Source organism: Bacillus rossius, chromosome 1, assembly GCF_032445375.1.
Source record: "Bacillus rossius redtenbacheri isolate Brsri chromosome 1, Brsri_v3, whole genome shotgun sequence".
NCBI classification, from domain to species: Eukaryota; Metazoa; Arthropoda; class Insecta; order Phasmatodea; family Bacillidae; genus Bacillus; species Bacillus rossius.
In genome coordinates, this window is record NC_086330.1 from 365,147,495 (window position 1) to 365,164,613 (window position 17,119).

The 17,119-nt window shown below is 38.8% G+C and overlaps 1 protein-coding gene across 2 annotated transcripts in view; it reads right to left on the reverse strand.

Moving 5' to 3' along the window:
- The window catches only part of LOC134530543 (putative NAD(+)--arginine ADP-ribosyltransferase Mav), a 35,113-nt gene extending 22,156 nt beyond the window's left edge, over window positions 1–12,957 (reverse strand). Inside the window, exons 1-2 of one of the 2 annotated variants that reach the window (XM_063365460.1) lie at window positions 12,824–12,957; window positions 7,813–7,983 (exon numbers count right to left, since the gene is read on the reverse strand). The gene's annotated coding sequence lies outside the window, so the exon portion shown is untranslated. The remainder of the gene's footprint in view (window positions 1–7,812; window positions 7,984–12,823) is intronic. The other variant, XM_063365469.1, reaches the window with a different exon arrangement.
- Window positions 12,958–17,119: the final 4,162 nt, after the last annotated feature.

The window sequence follows — 17,119 nt, forward strand, 5'->3', positions numbered from 1 at the left end:
GAAAGTAATCTTGTCAAACTTGCTTCCCCTCGAAATCTGGCGACCCGGAAACACGACTGCTGCCCCCCCCTCCCCCCCTGAAAGGTCGGGCGATCACGAGAGGCTGTCGAACGACATGCGGCAGAGTGCACCTATCAGGAGTCACGCTCGACGTGCGAGAAAGAACACGACGTTAATCCGTGATCAGATCAGCCCGTGAAGACGACACAATGGCTTGAGGCTTGTCTCACACGTCATTACGATTTTCTTTGACGTGACGTCTAATAAATCGATGAACGCCGGCTGCACGCACGAAAAAGGATCCCGTTACGCACATTGTCCCGTTACACTGTGTCCCGTTATGCTCATTGTACGCTTGCGCCGCATCTATCTCTCTTCCACTCGATTTGACTTTTTCGAGGCACATTAAACTTGAAACACTCCAATTCGTTTCCTACTTTTCCTATCATCGTCCTATCCTTGACAGAATAACACAGATTGGAAAAAGTTAAATAGCAAACATGTATAACAGTTCTAGTTAAAATAATCTCTTCGTTAAAGTAATAAACATATTTGAATTAATGAGTGCAAATAAAAGTAAATTTATCAATTAAATTGTAGATTCATTTCACTCCTTTGTATCCATACAAAATAGTAATAATTCAATAAAATTAATTCAATTTTATCCATAAAAGTATGCAATCATTTCATCAATGTTTTAGTTATGACGTCACGTTAAACTATCGTCCGTAAACCGACTTTACAGACAACCAATTTTTTCTCTCCATTTTCGCCATTACATTTAGTTAAGGGGAGTCGTGACTTTCCTATCTTGCCCATGTTAAATCTGCAATGTTTGTGTCCCATTTTCTCAGAAAGTATCAAACCTTGACCTTCTAGTTTTTGAATGTGTTCTCTTATATTAGTTTTTTGAAATTTGAGCGGTGGCCGTAACATATGGCCGAGAAATGAAGATAAAGGTGTAATGCAAGTCCCTTAAGTGCTTTGAAGAATCTGTACTGGTTGTTTTACGCTTAAAAATTACTCTGAAAACATGCGCTTTAGCCATTTTAACACTTACAAAAATACAGTTTAAAAACTTAATCCGAAATCGAAAACACTTTTTCAGACCTCAGCGAACTCTTAAATGCTTTTCGTAAGCAGACCCCATCGGGATATCTTGAGTAGTTTTGAAATCGCGTTGTTTTTCCTGAAGCTCTTAACACCGTATGTGTACCCGAGTATAGGCGGAGCCCTTACAGTACTTCCCTGTTGAGACTGGAGCCTCGTAGATTCATAGATGTACGGGTTTCCAAATGCCAGCAAAATAGACACGAAGCACATACACATTTGGACCAGAGACCGGAAAAAAAATTGCTGATTTTAATTCGCAATAGTTAAAAATTCAAGAACGTTTGCCTTTGTGCTGCTTTTCGTGTTGGCTCACCGTCTGTCTTCGAAATTGTGGGCCAGTTAAAAAAAACAAACTCTCGAGCAAAAGATTGTCCCAGTTCACACGTCTCACAAGTCAGCAGCCAATGAGCAGGTGAATATTAACTAAGTATTGAAGGGACTGCGGAGTAGCGACCGGAAAATTTCGCGGGTTCAATGACCTGTAGGATGAACTCCATAGTTCTACGTACACACGGTCAAATGTCACCCACTCATTGGCTGCTGTCTCGTGAGACGTCCCAACGTAGCAGCCTGTGATTCGATAAAGCTTTGGTTGGGTGTTTCTCATTGGCCCAGAGTCATCCAGGTGAGTTGTGAGCCAATAGCAGAGGCAGCACTGAGGTATAACTATTTGTATTTTAGCCTATCGCGTAATGAATTCGCGAAATTTTTCCGGTCTCTACTCATTAGACTGCAACGTGGTATGCCTGCGCCAACGGTTTCTATCTCGGAGCTTCGAAGAAAAGCCGTTTATGTATTTGCTTCCGCACATAATGGCTGTGGTAACAATTCGTGAGTTGAAAATAGACGTAAATAATGAAGGAAATTCAACCAACCAAGGAAACACAAAAGGCGACATTGCTACAGTGTTTTAACCAACAGCGATTCTCGAAATTTTTATTTTTCGAAAGAAAACATAATTGACGCCCCTAGTGATATGAAAATAGTTCTCTTCAACTTCCTGGTATAGGGTTTTTACAAATACCCGGATAAACCGATTTCAGGACTTTTTCAAGAACATTTAGTAAAATATTCTTACAACTTTTTTTATATAACAGGGTGATTATTTAAATATGTGATAAGCCATTTTAAAGACGAGAAAATGTAATAAGAAACAAATATAGTAAGTATTCGCAGGAATATACCGATTTTGAAAAAAAACAAACAAAAAAACAATAGAAAACTAACAACATTTCCGAGACAATTTTCACTTGCACTTAGACAAAAGTCAATAACTGCTCATATTTAATGCTCATATTTAATGTGGAACTGCAAACTGAAGTGTGGCGCCGAAAACCAAAACGGAAATTAGCATAATGCTGGTGGAAAATAAACATGCATAACTTCCATTGCCGTTACAGTTTATTTCGGGATTTTTTTCTTGACTTTCGTGATCTGAAGACATACTATGTACAACAATGGAACAGCAAATAACAATGCTGGCTTGATCACGTGTTACTCAGACCTAATTGTCAGTCAACTCAATGAAGGGTTTTGATTGTGTGCGGAACACTTAAGTGTACTCTGCAATTTTTTTGTAACTGGAACTGAAAAAAATTATGCAAAATCACAGATATAATTAAATTTGTACATTTACGTGAAAACAAACTGTGTCGCTAACAAAAAAAAAGTTGGTAGCTATAGTGTGTTCCGATTCTTGCCCGGGAAATTATGCGTCGTGTTGTTCCAGTACCCATGTTAGTTAAAGTTATTTATAAATATTTCCAGTATTAACTGCGCACATCAAAATAAAGTGCAATTGTTGGATATTCGATTATCTTTTCCATGGGTAAAAAAAAATGTGTATGCTTGTATAAAACATGGTCGAAATTTTAAAATATGTACCAATTTTCGTAAGTGCGAAAATAAATTTTATTATTGTTTTAAAAAATAAAAAAAAACCTATTTCATACATGCAAAAATAACCATAGCAAGCGGTTTCACAAATTTACAATTAATATCTTGTAGTATTACAAACTATTTCTTGGCAACTAGTTCTCAAAGGAATAATCGGGAAAAGTACAGAAAAAAATATTGTGCAGCCTGTGAAGAAAATAATCCGAAAAAAATCAAATAGGTTCACCGACTGTCTCGCAAAAAGCACATAACTCACCGTCATCCTGGGAGGCTTCAGGTAGCAGGCGGCGCGTGTGTGTGGAGAGAGAAGAGAGAGAAAGCCACAGCTTCACCGGCTCACGGCCGCACGGAATACTCGCAATTAGGTCATTAACCTGTCTTATATAGCCGGCCGCCGCGGCACACTGACCCTCAAACACTCTGTCCTTCCCCTCTCTTCCCCCTTCCTTCCACCCCTCGCTGGCACCACCCATACTATCCCCTCTCACGGGGCGCGCCGGCAGTCGGCTGTTTTGTTTACAAACACCGCCGACCGCAGCGCTCCTCGTGGCGACCGCGCGACATCAAGCAACACGATGAAAAAAACTTCCGAGAGACCTAAGATGTCCATTTAATTTTTTTTAAATTTTTCCTAACCTAACTAAAACTAAGTGTATTTTGGAGGGGTCCGGGTTAGGGAGGGACCTAGGTGCGTCTTAGGCCGAAGCCTATACGCCTAGTCATGCTGGGATTAGCCATGCAAGGAGAGGGTCGCATGCATCATGTGCTAGGAGGGGATTGGCCAGCCATGGCAGCGATTGGCGCCATGACTAACTCCCCTCACTCTTAAATCTAGACTATAACTAGAGATAGGTTGGGCCCAGGTAAAACCTGCATAGACACAGGGAAAACCCTGGGCACATTCATGCGAGATGCAAATTGGCATGCATTACGTGTAGGAATTTACAGGAGACAGAGGATGGTCTGGATGAAGTGTTGGACAGAGTAGAAAAGAGTCTACCATGCGGGGGTTGGGCACTTGGACTCGTGGTCCGCTTTGCTAATTGTCCAGTACTGGATTTAGTGACCAGGGACGCAAGCGCCCGAGAAATATAAATATATATAAATAAACCCGAGGTTGGCCAAAGATGAATATTCGGACGTGTTCGGGCAGGGACAGAACTTGATGGACATCTTAGGTTTCCCAAAACTTCCAGCCAATCCAGAGACCATCGAGTAGATGTACAACTGATTACAGCGTATCTGATTTATTACTTTTATTAGCGTACCTTACTTAAAAATTTCAGAGCGTGAAGATAATGCTCTGAATAATTGTATTATAATAACAACAAAAAAATGGAGTGTGGCTGTGTCATGGACACGACCGAGTGTTGTACGTGAATGCGTGTACGTAACAGGTAATATTTTCAATACAAAATATAAAATTCGTTATTTTATGTATGTTATATTCATGTTTTTTTATTTTTTATTTTAACACCATATATATTCACTGTAACTATTTTACACTAATGTTTTTTACATGCAATCGATAGATTTTTACGAGAGCTGACGATTGAAACTCAAACGAACGTCGTAGCTTCTCCGAGTCAAAAGTTATACTAAATGGAAATCTCGAAACGCAGCAAAATGACCTCAAAATGGCGGCGCTTCCCCCTCCACCGCGCGCAATACGTCACAGTCCTCACTTGGCGCAACGAATTCTATGATCTTTTATCTGTCCAGTGGTGTAATTAAATTTTGTATGGAGATGATAGATATGTAGCTGCAACACCAAACTGTATCCCCTGATTTTTGTTATCATTCGTTTTTTTTTTAATTGCCTCCAACTATGGAAGCAATTTTAAAGACGTAATCACTTCAAAACAACTTCCAGCCAATCCAGAGACCATCGAGTAGATGTATAACTGATTGAAGCGCATTCGATTTACTAGCGTATTTCGGAATTTCAGAGCGTGAAGATAATGCTATAAATTACATATATCATAATAAAAAAAAAAAAGGTAAGCTAAACTATGGTGAGACAGAAAGGTTCTTGGTATAATATTAACACGTTCCTGTGATATAGGTACCGTCCTTCCAACCGTAAAACCGACACGAATGAACACGACGAATAAAGAGGTCATAAAGTTCTCCTGAATATATTTTTTTCTTATACTGTTTACTTTCCCAGCATGTGAGATCATCGGCCAATGTATTTTATACTAACTTGGATATGGTATTTACACAGCGCACCAATCAGAGAACCGTTAACTAAATGAGGGATGACAGACTCTTAAGAGGTTTTAACGCCAAACATAAACTCATCTACCGTTTCGCTACACGGATGCGAAACTGCTGCACGATTACGTGATGCGCGCTCCAAGGGTGAAAACCCTCCCGTCTCTGCAGCTCTCTCCGGTAAAGTAGCTTGCTGTTTCTTTACAGTTACCTCTGAGATCTGACTCGTGAGCGACCACATTCTTTTATTCCTTTTTAATTATTTTGTGATTTTTTTGTCTGAAGGACTACCGTTCAGCACAAAAGTTAATTTCAATTGTACAACAGCACATAAATCACATTAAAAAAAAGTCTGTTTTCAAAAATTACGCGTTATCAGTAAATTAGCCTAAGTTCTTATTCGTCGAATTCTTAAGGATGCAGTCTAACTTCAGTTTATTAGGCAAAGGATGTGTGCCATGTAACTAAAGGTGCACATTCCTCCTCATCTGAAACAGGATAAAAAAAGTTTTTTTAAATGTATTTGAACCAGTATTTGAAAAAAGAGATTGAAAGTGAGTCAAACTTATGACCAAAGTCATTACAGGTGATGAGAGTTGGTGTAAGAAAAAAACTAGTTTAGTTTACCTTCAATTTGATGTATGAGTAGTTGCAAATAGTCTGAAGTAAACTGTTATGATATACCATTGAAACTGGGACCTGTATAATGAGTGATAAAATTCGCGCAAATATTAATAATAATAATAATAATAATAATAATAATAATAATAATAATAATAATAATCACAAACATTTGACCGGCTTTTTTTAACCCATTGTATTACACTTAGTGAATATCTGTTGAAAATATATGTGAGAGAGAAATAAAATTTCCATGGAGGTGTAGTTTTAAAAATTTATATTTTAGTCCTTAAATATAAATGTAATGAAGATAAAAATTCAAAACTCGAAATGGCTTGTGGTGCCAAGCCCGAAGGTATAGTATGATTCATATAAGAATACAGAGGAACTCACTTTTGAATCACCCAGAGTCGAACACTGGAGATATATATATATATATATATATATATATATATATATAGAGAGAGAGAGAGAGAGAGAGAGAGAGAGAGAGAGAAAAGAAATGTAATGAAGATAATTATTCAAAATTCAAAATGGCTTGTGGTTCCAAGCCTGAAGGTATAGTGTGATTCATATAAGAATACAGAGGAACTCACTTTTGAATCACCGAGAGTCGAACACTGGATATATATATATATATATATATATATATATATAGAGAGAGAGAGAGAGAGAGAGAGAGAGAGAGAGAGAAAAGAAATGTAATGAAGATAATTATTCAAAATTCAAAATGGCTTGTGGTGCCAAGCCTGAAGGTATAGTGTGATTCATATAAGAATACAGAGGAACTCACTTTTGAATCACCGAGAGTCGAACACTGGAAATATATATATATATATATATATATATATATATATATATATATATAGAGAGAGAGAGAGAGAGAGAGAAAAGAAATGTAATGAAGATAATTATTCAAAATTCAAAATGGCTTGTGGTTCCAAGCCTGAAGGTATAGTGTGATTCATATAAGAATACAGAGGAACTCACTTTTGAATCACTGAGAGTCGAACACTGGATATATATATATATATATATATATATATATATATATATATATAGAGAGAGAGAGAGAGAGAGAGAGAGAGAGAGAGAGAGAAAAAAAAGAAATGTAATGAAGATAATTATTCAAAATTCAAAATGGCTTGTGGTGCCAAGCCTGAAGGTATAGTGTGATTCATATAAGAATATAGAGGAACTCACTTTTGAATCACCGAGAGTCGAACACTGGAGATATATATATATATATATATATATATATATATATATATATATATATATATATATAGAGAGAGAGAGAGAGAGAAAAAAAAAAGAAATGTAATGAAGATAATTATTCAAAATTCAAAATGGCTTGTGGTGCCAAGCCTGAAGGTATAGTGTGATTCATATACGAATACAGAGGAACTCACTTTTGAATCACCGAGAGTCGAACACTGGAGATATATATATATATCTATATATATATATATAGAGAGAGAGAGAGAGAGAGAGAGAGAGAGAGAGAAAAAAAAAAAAGAAATGTAATGAAGATAATTATTCAAAATTCAAAATGGCTTGTGGTGCCAAGCCTGAAGGTATAGTGTGATTCATATAAGAATACAGAGGAACTCACTTTTGAATCACCGAGAGTCGAACACTGGAGATATATATATATATATATATATAGAGAGAGAGAGAGAGAGAGAGAGAGAGAGAGAGAGAGAGAGAGAAAAGAAATGTAATGAAGATAATTATTCAAAATTCAAAATGGCTTGTGGTGCCAAGCCTGAAGGTATAGTGTGATTCACATACGAATACAAAGAAACTCACTTTTTGAATCACAGAGAGTGGAAAACTGGAGAGAGAGAGATAGAGAGAGAGAGAAAAGAAACACGAATTCACAGATCGCTGAATTGGAGCAGTTTCAGAAAGTTTCGCTCTGGTGAGGTGACTTCTTGTCCTGTGTCGACGACGTCGTTTTACCCTGGTTTGTCCTCTCGCCGATCCGGTTCCCCGCTGTCTCTTTTCCCCCGCGCGCACTCTCCCTGCGCGACGCTTCTTGCAGGGGCGGGAGGGGAGCTCGAACTGGACGCGATGACCGGTCCTCCGGGCCCCGACGTCCACCGCGCGAGGTCCAAGGCCGCCCTCGAGGATCTAGAAGGTCACGGCCCAGACCACAGCGTGATGGGAGGCCTTCTTCTCACAGACGAGAGAGCCAAACGCCCGATCGTTATGGAGACCGGGAAAATTCGCGGATTCATTCGGCGATAGGCTACAAGTCAAATACATTAACCTTTTTTGATGATTTTGCTATTGGCTTTACAGTTCATCTGGACGAATCTCAACCAATTATATAAACCCTCAACCAAAGAAGGATCGAATCACAGACAAACCAGCTGAGACGACTCACAAGTCAGCAGCCAATGAACTGGCGTTATTTGCCCAAGTGTACAGAGGAATGCGCAGTCTATCCTGAAGGATATTGAAACCGCGAATTTTTCCGGTCCCTACCGATCGTGCATCTTCGGTTTTTTTTTGTTTTTGTTTTTTTTGGTTCATTGTAAATAAATATGGCGGTGTTGATAAAAGGAAAGACCATAAACAAGGCAACGGTATTTATTTGTACGCCGCCATATTTTTTTTCGTGTGCCGTGTGTCCGTGATCGTTTATTTTGGACAACTCATGATAACTAATAGTCAATTAGGTTAGGTTAGCTACATTATAAATACTTTAAAACATTGTGGACGGCTGATTTGGTAAGGATAGCTACATTAAAGATACTGTGAAATCATGTAAACGGTTCCCTAGCCCTGGATAGCTACATATTAAAAAGTTATTTGCTAAGCAACCATAAAATGATTTTAAAGTATTTTTAATATAGCTATACTTACCTAATATAACCAACCATCCACATTGTTTTAAAGTATTTATAATGTAACTAACCAATACTAATCGACCGCAAAATTTAATGCCACGCCGGTTTATACAATGAGATAGAACGGCGTATGACGTATGAGTAAGTTACATTCAAAAAAACACACCTGTTGTGGTAAGGAAAGGAAAAAAAAAGCTAGCATTAACTTCGGGGAACTTTGGGTGTGGCTCTCTCGTCTGTGAAATGAAGGCTTCCCTAGCGTGATCGACTTTTTCAGCAATCACCAGAGATGTGTACCATACTAACCTCGGTAACGAGCAACTTCACGTGTTCTCACGTTGCAGATACACTTAAAAACACGAAAACTCCGACACGAAACATAACGAATAATTCTTTAAAATAATGCCTAGCGTGATAAATTAACGAAAATTTGCGCTTTCAACTACATTTCTGGACGCGAATCACGCGTAGTGTCCGCAACCGCCGCTAGAATTCGCTGCCGGAGCAACTGCGTCGATTAATTAATCATTTGATTAGCAGACGAAATATTCAAGCTATATAGTGAAACGGCTCTGTTAAAAGTGAAAAAGACTTGAAAAATACTAAACTCCGGCTTCGGACTTGTTTTTCGACAAGGAATTTTATTTAAAAAACTCCCCATTTTGTTAAAATTCACTAAACAGTCGATACCACAAAGTTCAACTTTGGCTTTGTGAACTTTGGTTCGCGCTTTCGCCACAGTTTGCTGCACCGTGGTTATTACACATTTCCGTTTCTTTACTTCCGTTCCATTCAAAAAATTACTCCACCAAATGCCGTATACTGAGGAGAGATACATAACATGTTACACGTCAAAAAAGCAAAACTTAATTATAAATAATATGATTTAATGTGATGGATACGGGTATTTTATTGAGGGCGGAATAGAAAAAACATTTCAATTCTAACGCGTGTATTAAAAAAAACTTTCATTACCATTGACACACACACTGACATATGAGCTAAAAGAAGTAGACGTAGACGACGTGGCTTCTCACATAGTTTAAATTGTAGATGTTGTAACAGCTCATCTTGCATCACAAAAAATAGCCTACTGCCTTCACAGAAATTTTTTTTTTCTCAAACATCCACCCCTCCAACTTTATTGTCAAATATAAGGGTTTCCATAAAAGTATGTCCCAGGTTAAATTGAATATGAAAACAGTTTAATTTTAAACTATTTACAACAAATCATACACAAAATCGAATGTAAACCAACCTAGTTTTTCTTATACATATGTTCAATATGTGCACCTTTAGCTATACTGCACACATCCAAACTGAAGTCCAATTCTTCCCACTCTTTGGTTAACAAGTCCGGAGTAATCTCTTAGATTCTGGGGATTTTTAGGGAATCTCTTTGGTGTTCTACAAGTTCATGAGGATGTTCTTACCCCCAGATACGAACATTTTGGGTATTGACCGTTCCACTTAGATGAAAAGTTGACTCGTCGCTGAACACCACACGATCAAGAAAGTAATCTTTCCGCACAAACACTTGAAGTACAGAGTCACGACGTACACCATACTCATGTTGCTTTAAAGCATGTAGCAACAGTAACTGGTATGAACGCACGTGTAAACGCGTTTTTAAAACCTTCCATGCTGTCGTCTTTGGCAACTGCTCTTTCCGTTCAACATCCTGCACAGACACTTTTGGTCGTCCCGTGCATTTTCCTTTACGAACACATTCGGTCGTTTCGAACTGCCTATTTCATCGGCGTATTTTTTTTTTTTTTTTTTTTTTTTTTGCCACTAGGGGGATCACAATACAACTAAACTTCAAACGAAACGGACGTCGAACTGAAACTACAGAATCACTCACTGAAAATTGCGGAACATAAAAAGGTTTACGCTCGGCAGTCGCCATTTTGCGTAGGTGGCGCTGCAGGCGAGAAAACAACAAAGCAGTTGTCCGAAACCGTTTGAGTTACTCTTTGATTGTTGCCTTGAACCAAACATTCTACAGCGCTTACAGTTGATACTTGTTTTAAAATTTGTAACTGGGACGTTCTGTTGCGGACGTATTTGAGCAGCAGGAGGGTCGGGGAGCGGGGGAAGCAGTGTTGCGGCCGGACTTGGCCGGACGCGCTGAAGAAGCGAGAAGCAGTCTCCCCCGGGACTGACGTCCGCGCCCAGGGCAGGCCGGGCGAAAGTGTGCCCCCGATAGCCGCCAGTGGACTGGACCCCGCCGCGCAGCCCCGCGTAGCCTTGAGGCCCCCGCCTGCACCCGGGGTCTGAGGACCGGTCACGTCTGTTCGCGAACACCATTTATGAATGGGAAGCCTTTTATTCACAGACGAGAGAGCCACATCCGAAGTTCCCCGAAGTTCATGCTCGCTTCCCCCCCCCCCCCCCCCCGGTTTTATCTCATTGTATAAACCGGTGTGGCATTAAATTTTGCGGTCGATTAAGTTAGGTTAGCTACATTATAAATACTTTAAAACATTGTGGATGGTTGGTTATATTAGGTAAGTATAGCTACATTAAAAATACTATAAAATCATTTTATGGTTGCTTAGCGAATAACTTTTATAATATGTAGCTATCCAGGGCTAGGAAACCGTTCACATGATTTCACAGTATCTTTTATGTAGCTATCCTAACCAAATCAACCGTCCACAATGTTTTCAAGTATTTATAATGTAGCTAACCTAACCTAATTGACCATTAGTTATAATGAGTTGTCCAAAATAAACATTCACGGAATATGGGGCGTCCCGAGAATATTTGTGGAAGACAAAGACTTCCTAGATTTTATACGGAATGAAAAATATACAAATCCACGAAGTACGTTTCTTCAATTAGGTATTTTCCTCTAAAAACAATTACAAATAATACCGTTGCCTTGTTTATGGTCTTTCCTTTTATCAACACCGCCATATTTATTCACAATGAACCCAAAAAAAAAAAAAAAACAGAAAATGCACGATCGGGCGTTTGGCTCTCTCGTCTATGAAAATAAGGCTTCCCTTTATGAATACGTCCCCAAGGGGCGGATGAGCAGTTCTGTTTTCTTATTTCATTTGTTTTAGCAGAGCGGGAACTTGGTAAGGTTCGTTAGAAACAAAAATTCATTAAAACTACTAATTGATAAAATCCCCATTTTTTTCGAACACGAATCTTGAATTTGGATCACAAAGATTAGGTACCTAAAATATATCCGCTGAATCCGAATCAGTGTTTGAAGGGTCAAACATAAAAATAGTGTACAAGAAAAGATATATATAATCTATTTACTAATGAGTTAAAAATTTCAACTCTTTGGATCAGAATACAATATCTCGGGTAATAGTAATAGGATAGGCACTAAGAAAAAAAAGACCCAATAAACTTCAGATTTTTGTCAAATTTCGGAATCTATATCACGTTCTCCAATTTTTTTCTTATATATAGTGTCAAATCTGTAAATAATTCAAATGATTCGATTAGAAACCTATTTTAATTTCATAATTATTTTTACACAAAATCAGGTCTCTCGAACTTTCCCGGGCTGCAATAATCGGCACAGCACGAACGCCAAGCCAAGCAGCCATGTCTAGTGGAAGAACGACTAAGTTGGCAACGCTGGGCGTGTTTTCAGAATACCATTTAGGTATGAAGATTTTTGAAAGACTCGAGGGACTTGTAACAAACATTTATCTTCACTTTTGTACGCCATTAAATATTATGGCCACCACTCTAAACCTCATAGTTGTCTAATGCACAACTTAAAAAAACTATGTGCTAGTTCATATTCTTGCTTTTAGAGGCGATACCGAGCTAGACCTGCCATACTTGCATTGTTTTTATTCATTTTGCATTACGGTCTTTTAACACAATATTTCTTCCCGTGTATCCGAGCATTTCTGCTGTTATGAAAATACTTGTCCCCGTGCATATGTCGTCGACCAGATCGAAATTAAAAAAAATGTCATTATTGTGACTATGCTAGACATAACTGCACACTTTCAATAACGACTGAATTGAGACTGAAATATTTCCCTGCTACGTTGTCTTTGATACAGAATGAATAAGAATTTGACAAAAAAAAACTTCTGCTGTATGTTAATTACGATAATAATAAATTGAAAACATACTTATGAATTAAGTCCAAAGTTCTTCCTAAAGCTGGTTACATACGTTTCGAAATGTGAGCTGAACATTTTTTTTATTATTATTTCAAATATCTGAGAAACTATTTAAGATTGAATGCTAAGCGTACAGATAATGTTCTACAACCACTGCAAAACTGTTACTGTCGCAGTGGTGGATCCAGAGGTTCACCTCGGAGGGGGCACTCTAGGATTTCAGAATAGCCAGAGAAAAAATGTCTTAAAATTACTAAATTTGTATTTAATCTACTCACACTACACATAACATCCAACCACCAGATTTTATGATTCTACAAGAAATTCATTAATTATATTAAAATATTTAATTGGTTTCAGAAACAATCATTTTTGTCGGCAATATTAATGTAGCAGACAACTGGTTTTTCGGGGGGGGGGGGGGCACTTGCCCCTGGTGCCCCCCCTTGGATCCGCCACTGTACTGTCGTAAGGCGATTACTATGGAATATGGAATAACCAAGGGCAAAACACGTTAGAAAAATGTAGGTAAGTAATATTATCTTTGAAAGATTTGTACAATGGGAGTGCATGACTTGATGTAGACTTTCGGACATACGCCATTGCTTAGCACATGTATGTCTGCAGAAGAAAACTACAAAAAAACACAAATTAAGCAAAAATTGCTGTTGTCAGGATTTAACGCCACACAATATTCCACAACAGGAATATGGTCAACAAACAAGGAAAAAACAAAGAAAAATGGACTAACAGAACGAAAAAAAAAAAAAAAAAAAAATGATGACAGCACAAAAATTCCAAACCCAAAAAAAATTAAAAACACAACAGTTGAAACGAGACAAAAAACACAGCAAAACGAAAAGACGAAACAAACACAATAGTTTTCCAACAAAACAAAAAACAAAAAGAGAAACGAAAAAACCCCCACAAATGATGACAGCACAAAAAATATTGAACCCAAAAAATTCTGCACAACAGTCAAAACGAGACAAAGCACAACCAAACGAAAAGACGAAGCAAACACAACAGTTTTCTAAAACAGAAACAAGCGACGTTTCGGGAACTGCTATCTGCTCCCGTCCTCAGGCAGAGACGCACATGGTACGGAAACACAGGTGCGACTGAGAAGGGGCCTGGAAAAATGAGGGTATTTATTAGAAAATGGTGCAATTTACTGCATAACCATATATATATATATATATATATATATATATATATATGTGTGTGCATATATATATATACACACACACACCTACACCTACACACATACATACACACACACCTACACATACACACATACATACACACACACCAATGAAACTTACTCAATTATAATAAACTGTAGGTATTCGCAATTTAGACTGATTCAGAATCAAAGTTGATTGATTTTATGTATTCCAGTATTTCGAGTTTACAGTCCCCCTTAGTATTGCAATGTACTCCTAACTATTTGGGTAAAGAATTAGTCATATTAAGTCGAGTCAAACTTATTTTCCTCTTCTTTTTTCGTATCTTTCTCAATATGTTTCACTCTTTCTCACTCTATATCTGTTTCGTGCCTAAAGGACATTACTGAGTTCTTCTCTTTCCTTGTGTTTCTAATTATTTTTTCTCAGAACTAAAAACAAACAAAATGGTGCTTAGCCTCTTATTAATTTTGTATGGACTTTCGGAATATGAGCAGATCACAGCAATTTTAAAGCACCATTGAGAAAGTCTGTGATAATTACATGTCGAATACTATCGAATATACAACTATGTATCTAAAATTGAAAGATATATAAACTTGGCGTCGTACCGACCATGGCCTTTAAGCCCGTGCTCCGCACCGCCAGTACTGGATCCCGTTTTCGGAGCGCACCCCTAGCCCAGCCGGAATGAGTCAAGCGAGCGCCCCGGGCGTGACCTCAATTAACTGAATTAAACATCAGGACACAAAACCCCGGAGGCTCGACTACGGAAAACAATTCCCAAACGAGGCATTAAAACAAAATTAATAATCACAAGCAGTGAGCAAGTACATCGTAGAGACTCCGTGCCGTGCACACACGCAGCACGCACGGAACAGAAAGTAAACCTCGTTACTAGCCACAGTGGCTACTGGCCTTGATTAATTGGCCTGTGATAGTAGTCTAACCAAACTAAGGGAATTCAAACCCAAACAGTGCACGTTGAGACAATTTATAGTTAAATTTGCAGTCGCCAACTTGGTGCCGCTTTTTAAATTATTAAATCATTTAAAACAACTGTTAAGCCTTAGGCAACTAATTACCAGGTGCAAAGTTTTAATCAAGCACCTGGAACATGTTTTTTACTCATAGTATAACAAATTAGGTTATTATAAGTTTTTGGCGCCGACTCACAAAGGAGGTGAATGTTCCCTCCCTTGCGAAGCGGCCATCTTTCGGCAGTCACCAACCACTCCACGCCGGGAACAGACGTGTGTCCGTGGGCAGCATTCAAGTTAGTTTCACTGATTATTTTTATTCTGCACTATACCTTCATAACTAAAACCTTTTATTAATTCACCGCTGCCCACGTCGACTCGGCGCGTATTTTGCGGAACCGGGCCTATCCCGACCGTCTTCATTGTGATACCGCGGTGCGTATCGGATCACGAAACTTACGGTACTGGCTGACTCCAGCGAGAGCATTTTATTTAAGGACACCGTGCATATACCTGCCGGCTGCACTATCACGTAAGTGTTACTCCGAACTTAGGAGCCCACTCATCGAGACCCCCTACACCCGTTCACTTTCGGCACTGGCCGTCTCCAGCGAGCATTGACCCACGTCCCGCGGTACTACCGCGATAATAATTTCAGTGTCGCGTAGTGTTGTGTTTTTTTGTTTTTTGATCATTTTATAAGTGTAACTGCGTAACCGCTAGATGTTGCCAAGTGTTGGTGAGAGTTTTTGTTGCGGGACTGAACCACGGAGCGAACGTGTAGAGTGTTCCGTGTTCCCACGTGGACACCCCGGTGAAACTCTTAAATTAAACGTAATTCTCACCAACTTGTGTTACAATCATTTCCATAGTCTTCCGTCCTCCACACGGCCGAGCAGCCTTCACAGCCAAGGGAAAACCATTCAGGTTAGACTTCAAGCCGTGTACCTGGCGGGGCACGCGGGGGCAGAGTACCCACGACCCGACATCAACGGCCTAGCAGCCCGCTAGCCTGGCGCCCCTCTGGACAACAACAGTATCGCGACGCCCGTAGCGCCCGTCAGGTACCTCCCAGGCCTTTCACAGAGGTCGGGTGACGGCAAACTACTGCAGCAGCAAACGTACCATAAATAATGGCTCCAATAATTTGGCCTAATTGACTTGGATAAATATTATTTTCATTTATCACTTTATGGATGCATAAAATTCCAGACAATATCCATAGGAGTAATATAAATTAAATACACAACAGACCTTCCCACTTAACATTTAAGACAAATTTGAACAATTCCATTAAAACCTCCACAAATTCAGCTTTTTGAAATTATGCTTTTCCATTAATACATGATTAAATTCTTTCGAGATACGTTTTATGATTTCTTAACGACACTGCCACTCCGCGTTGAAATTTTCGGCACTGGAAGGTGTACTCCATATTCCTTCGCCTGGCTGAGTGGTGTCTTGACCAGCTCTTATACAAATGTGATACTCCCTCACATTCTTGTGTAACACTGTCCTTTGCCTCTGTATCATTTGGACAAGCTGCTTGGCAACTCCAGTTCTTAGTCTATTAGGTACCTTAAAATTAGTTGCATCTGGAAGTTTCAATTGGGGGGGGGGGGGGGGAACAATCTTTTTTATCTGATTATTCTTCAACTTATAAATGTGATTTAAAAGGTAGAATTTCCAAAAATTAAAATGTTATCCTTTTTACTTCTCCCTATTTAGCAAACCTAGCCAACATTCTTACCATGAAGGTACACACATGTTAAAACCCACATGAGTATTATTAAATAAATAATGACAGAAAATATAGTTGCTGAAATGTTTTCTGATAGTTATATAGATTGTTTCCAAGAATATCCTACACTAAACATGTACATTAGCCCAAATGGCAGCCTCTTTGAAAGTGATAAACTGTTTATTTAACGATGGCTCAGGCTCTGCTACAACCTGTGTATCTACATTCAAAAATAAACAATGGATTTGATGCCGGCAGACATATGCGCGAGTGAATTAGCAAAGGTTTTGTTTGCTGGAATAGGCCAGTCTCATAAATGAATTAACCCTGCGTTGGAATGTCATGTGGTGAGGTGAAAATTATGAGGCTGGGTTATGCCCTGCACTGAAAAATGACC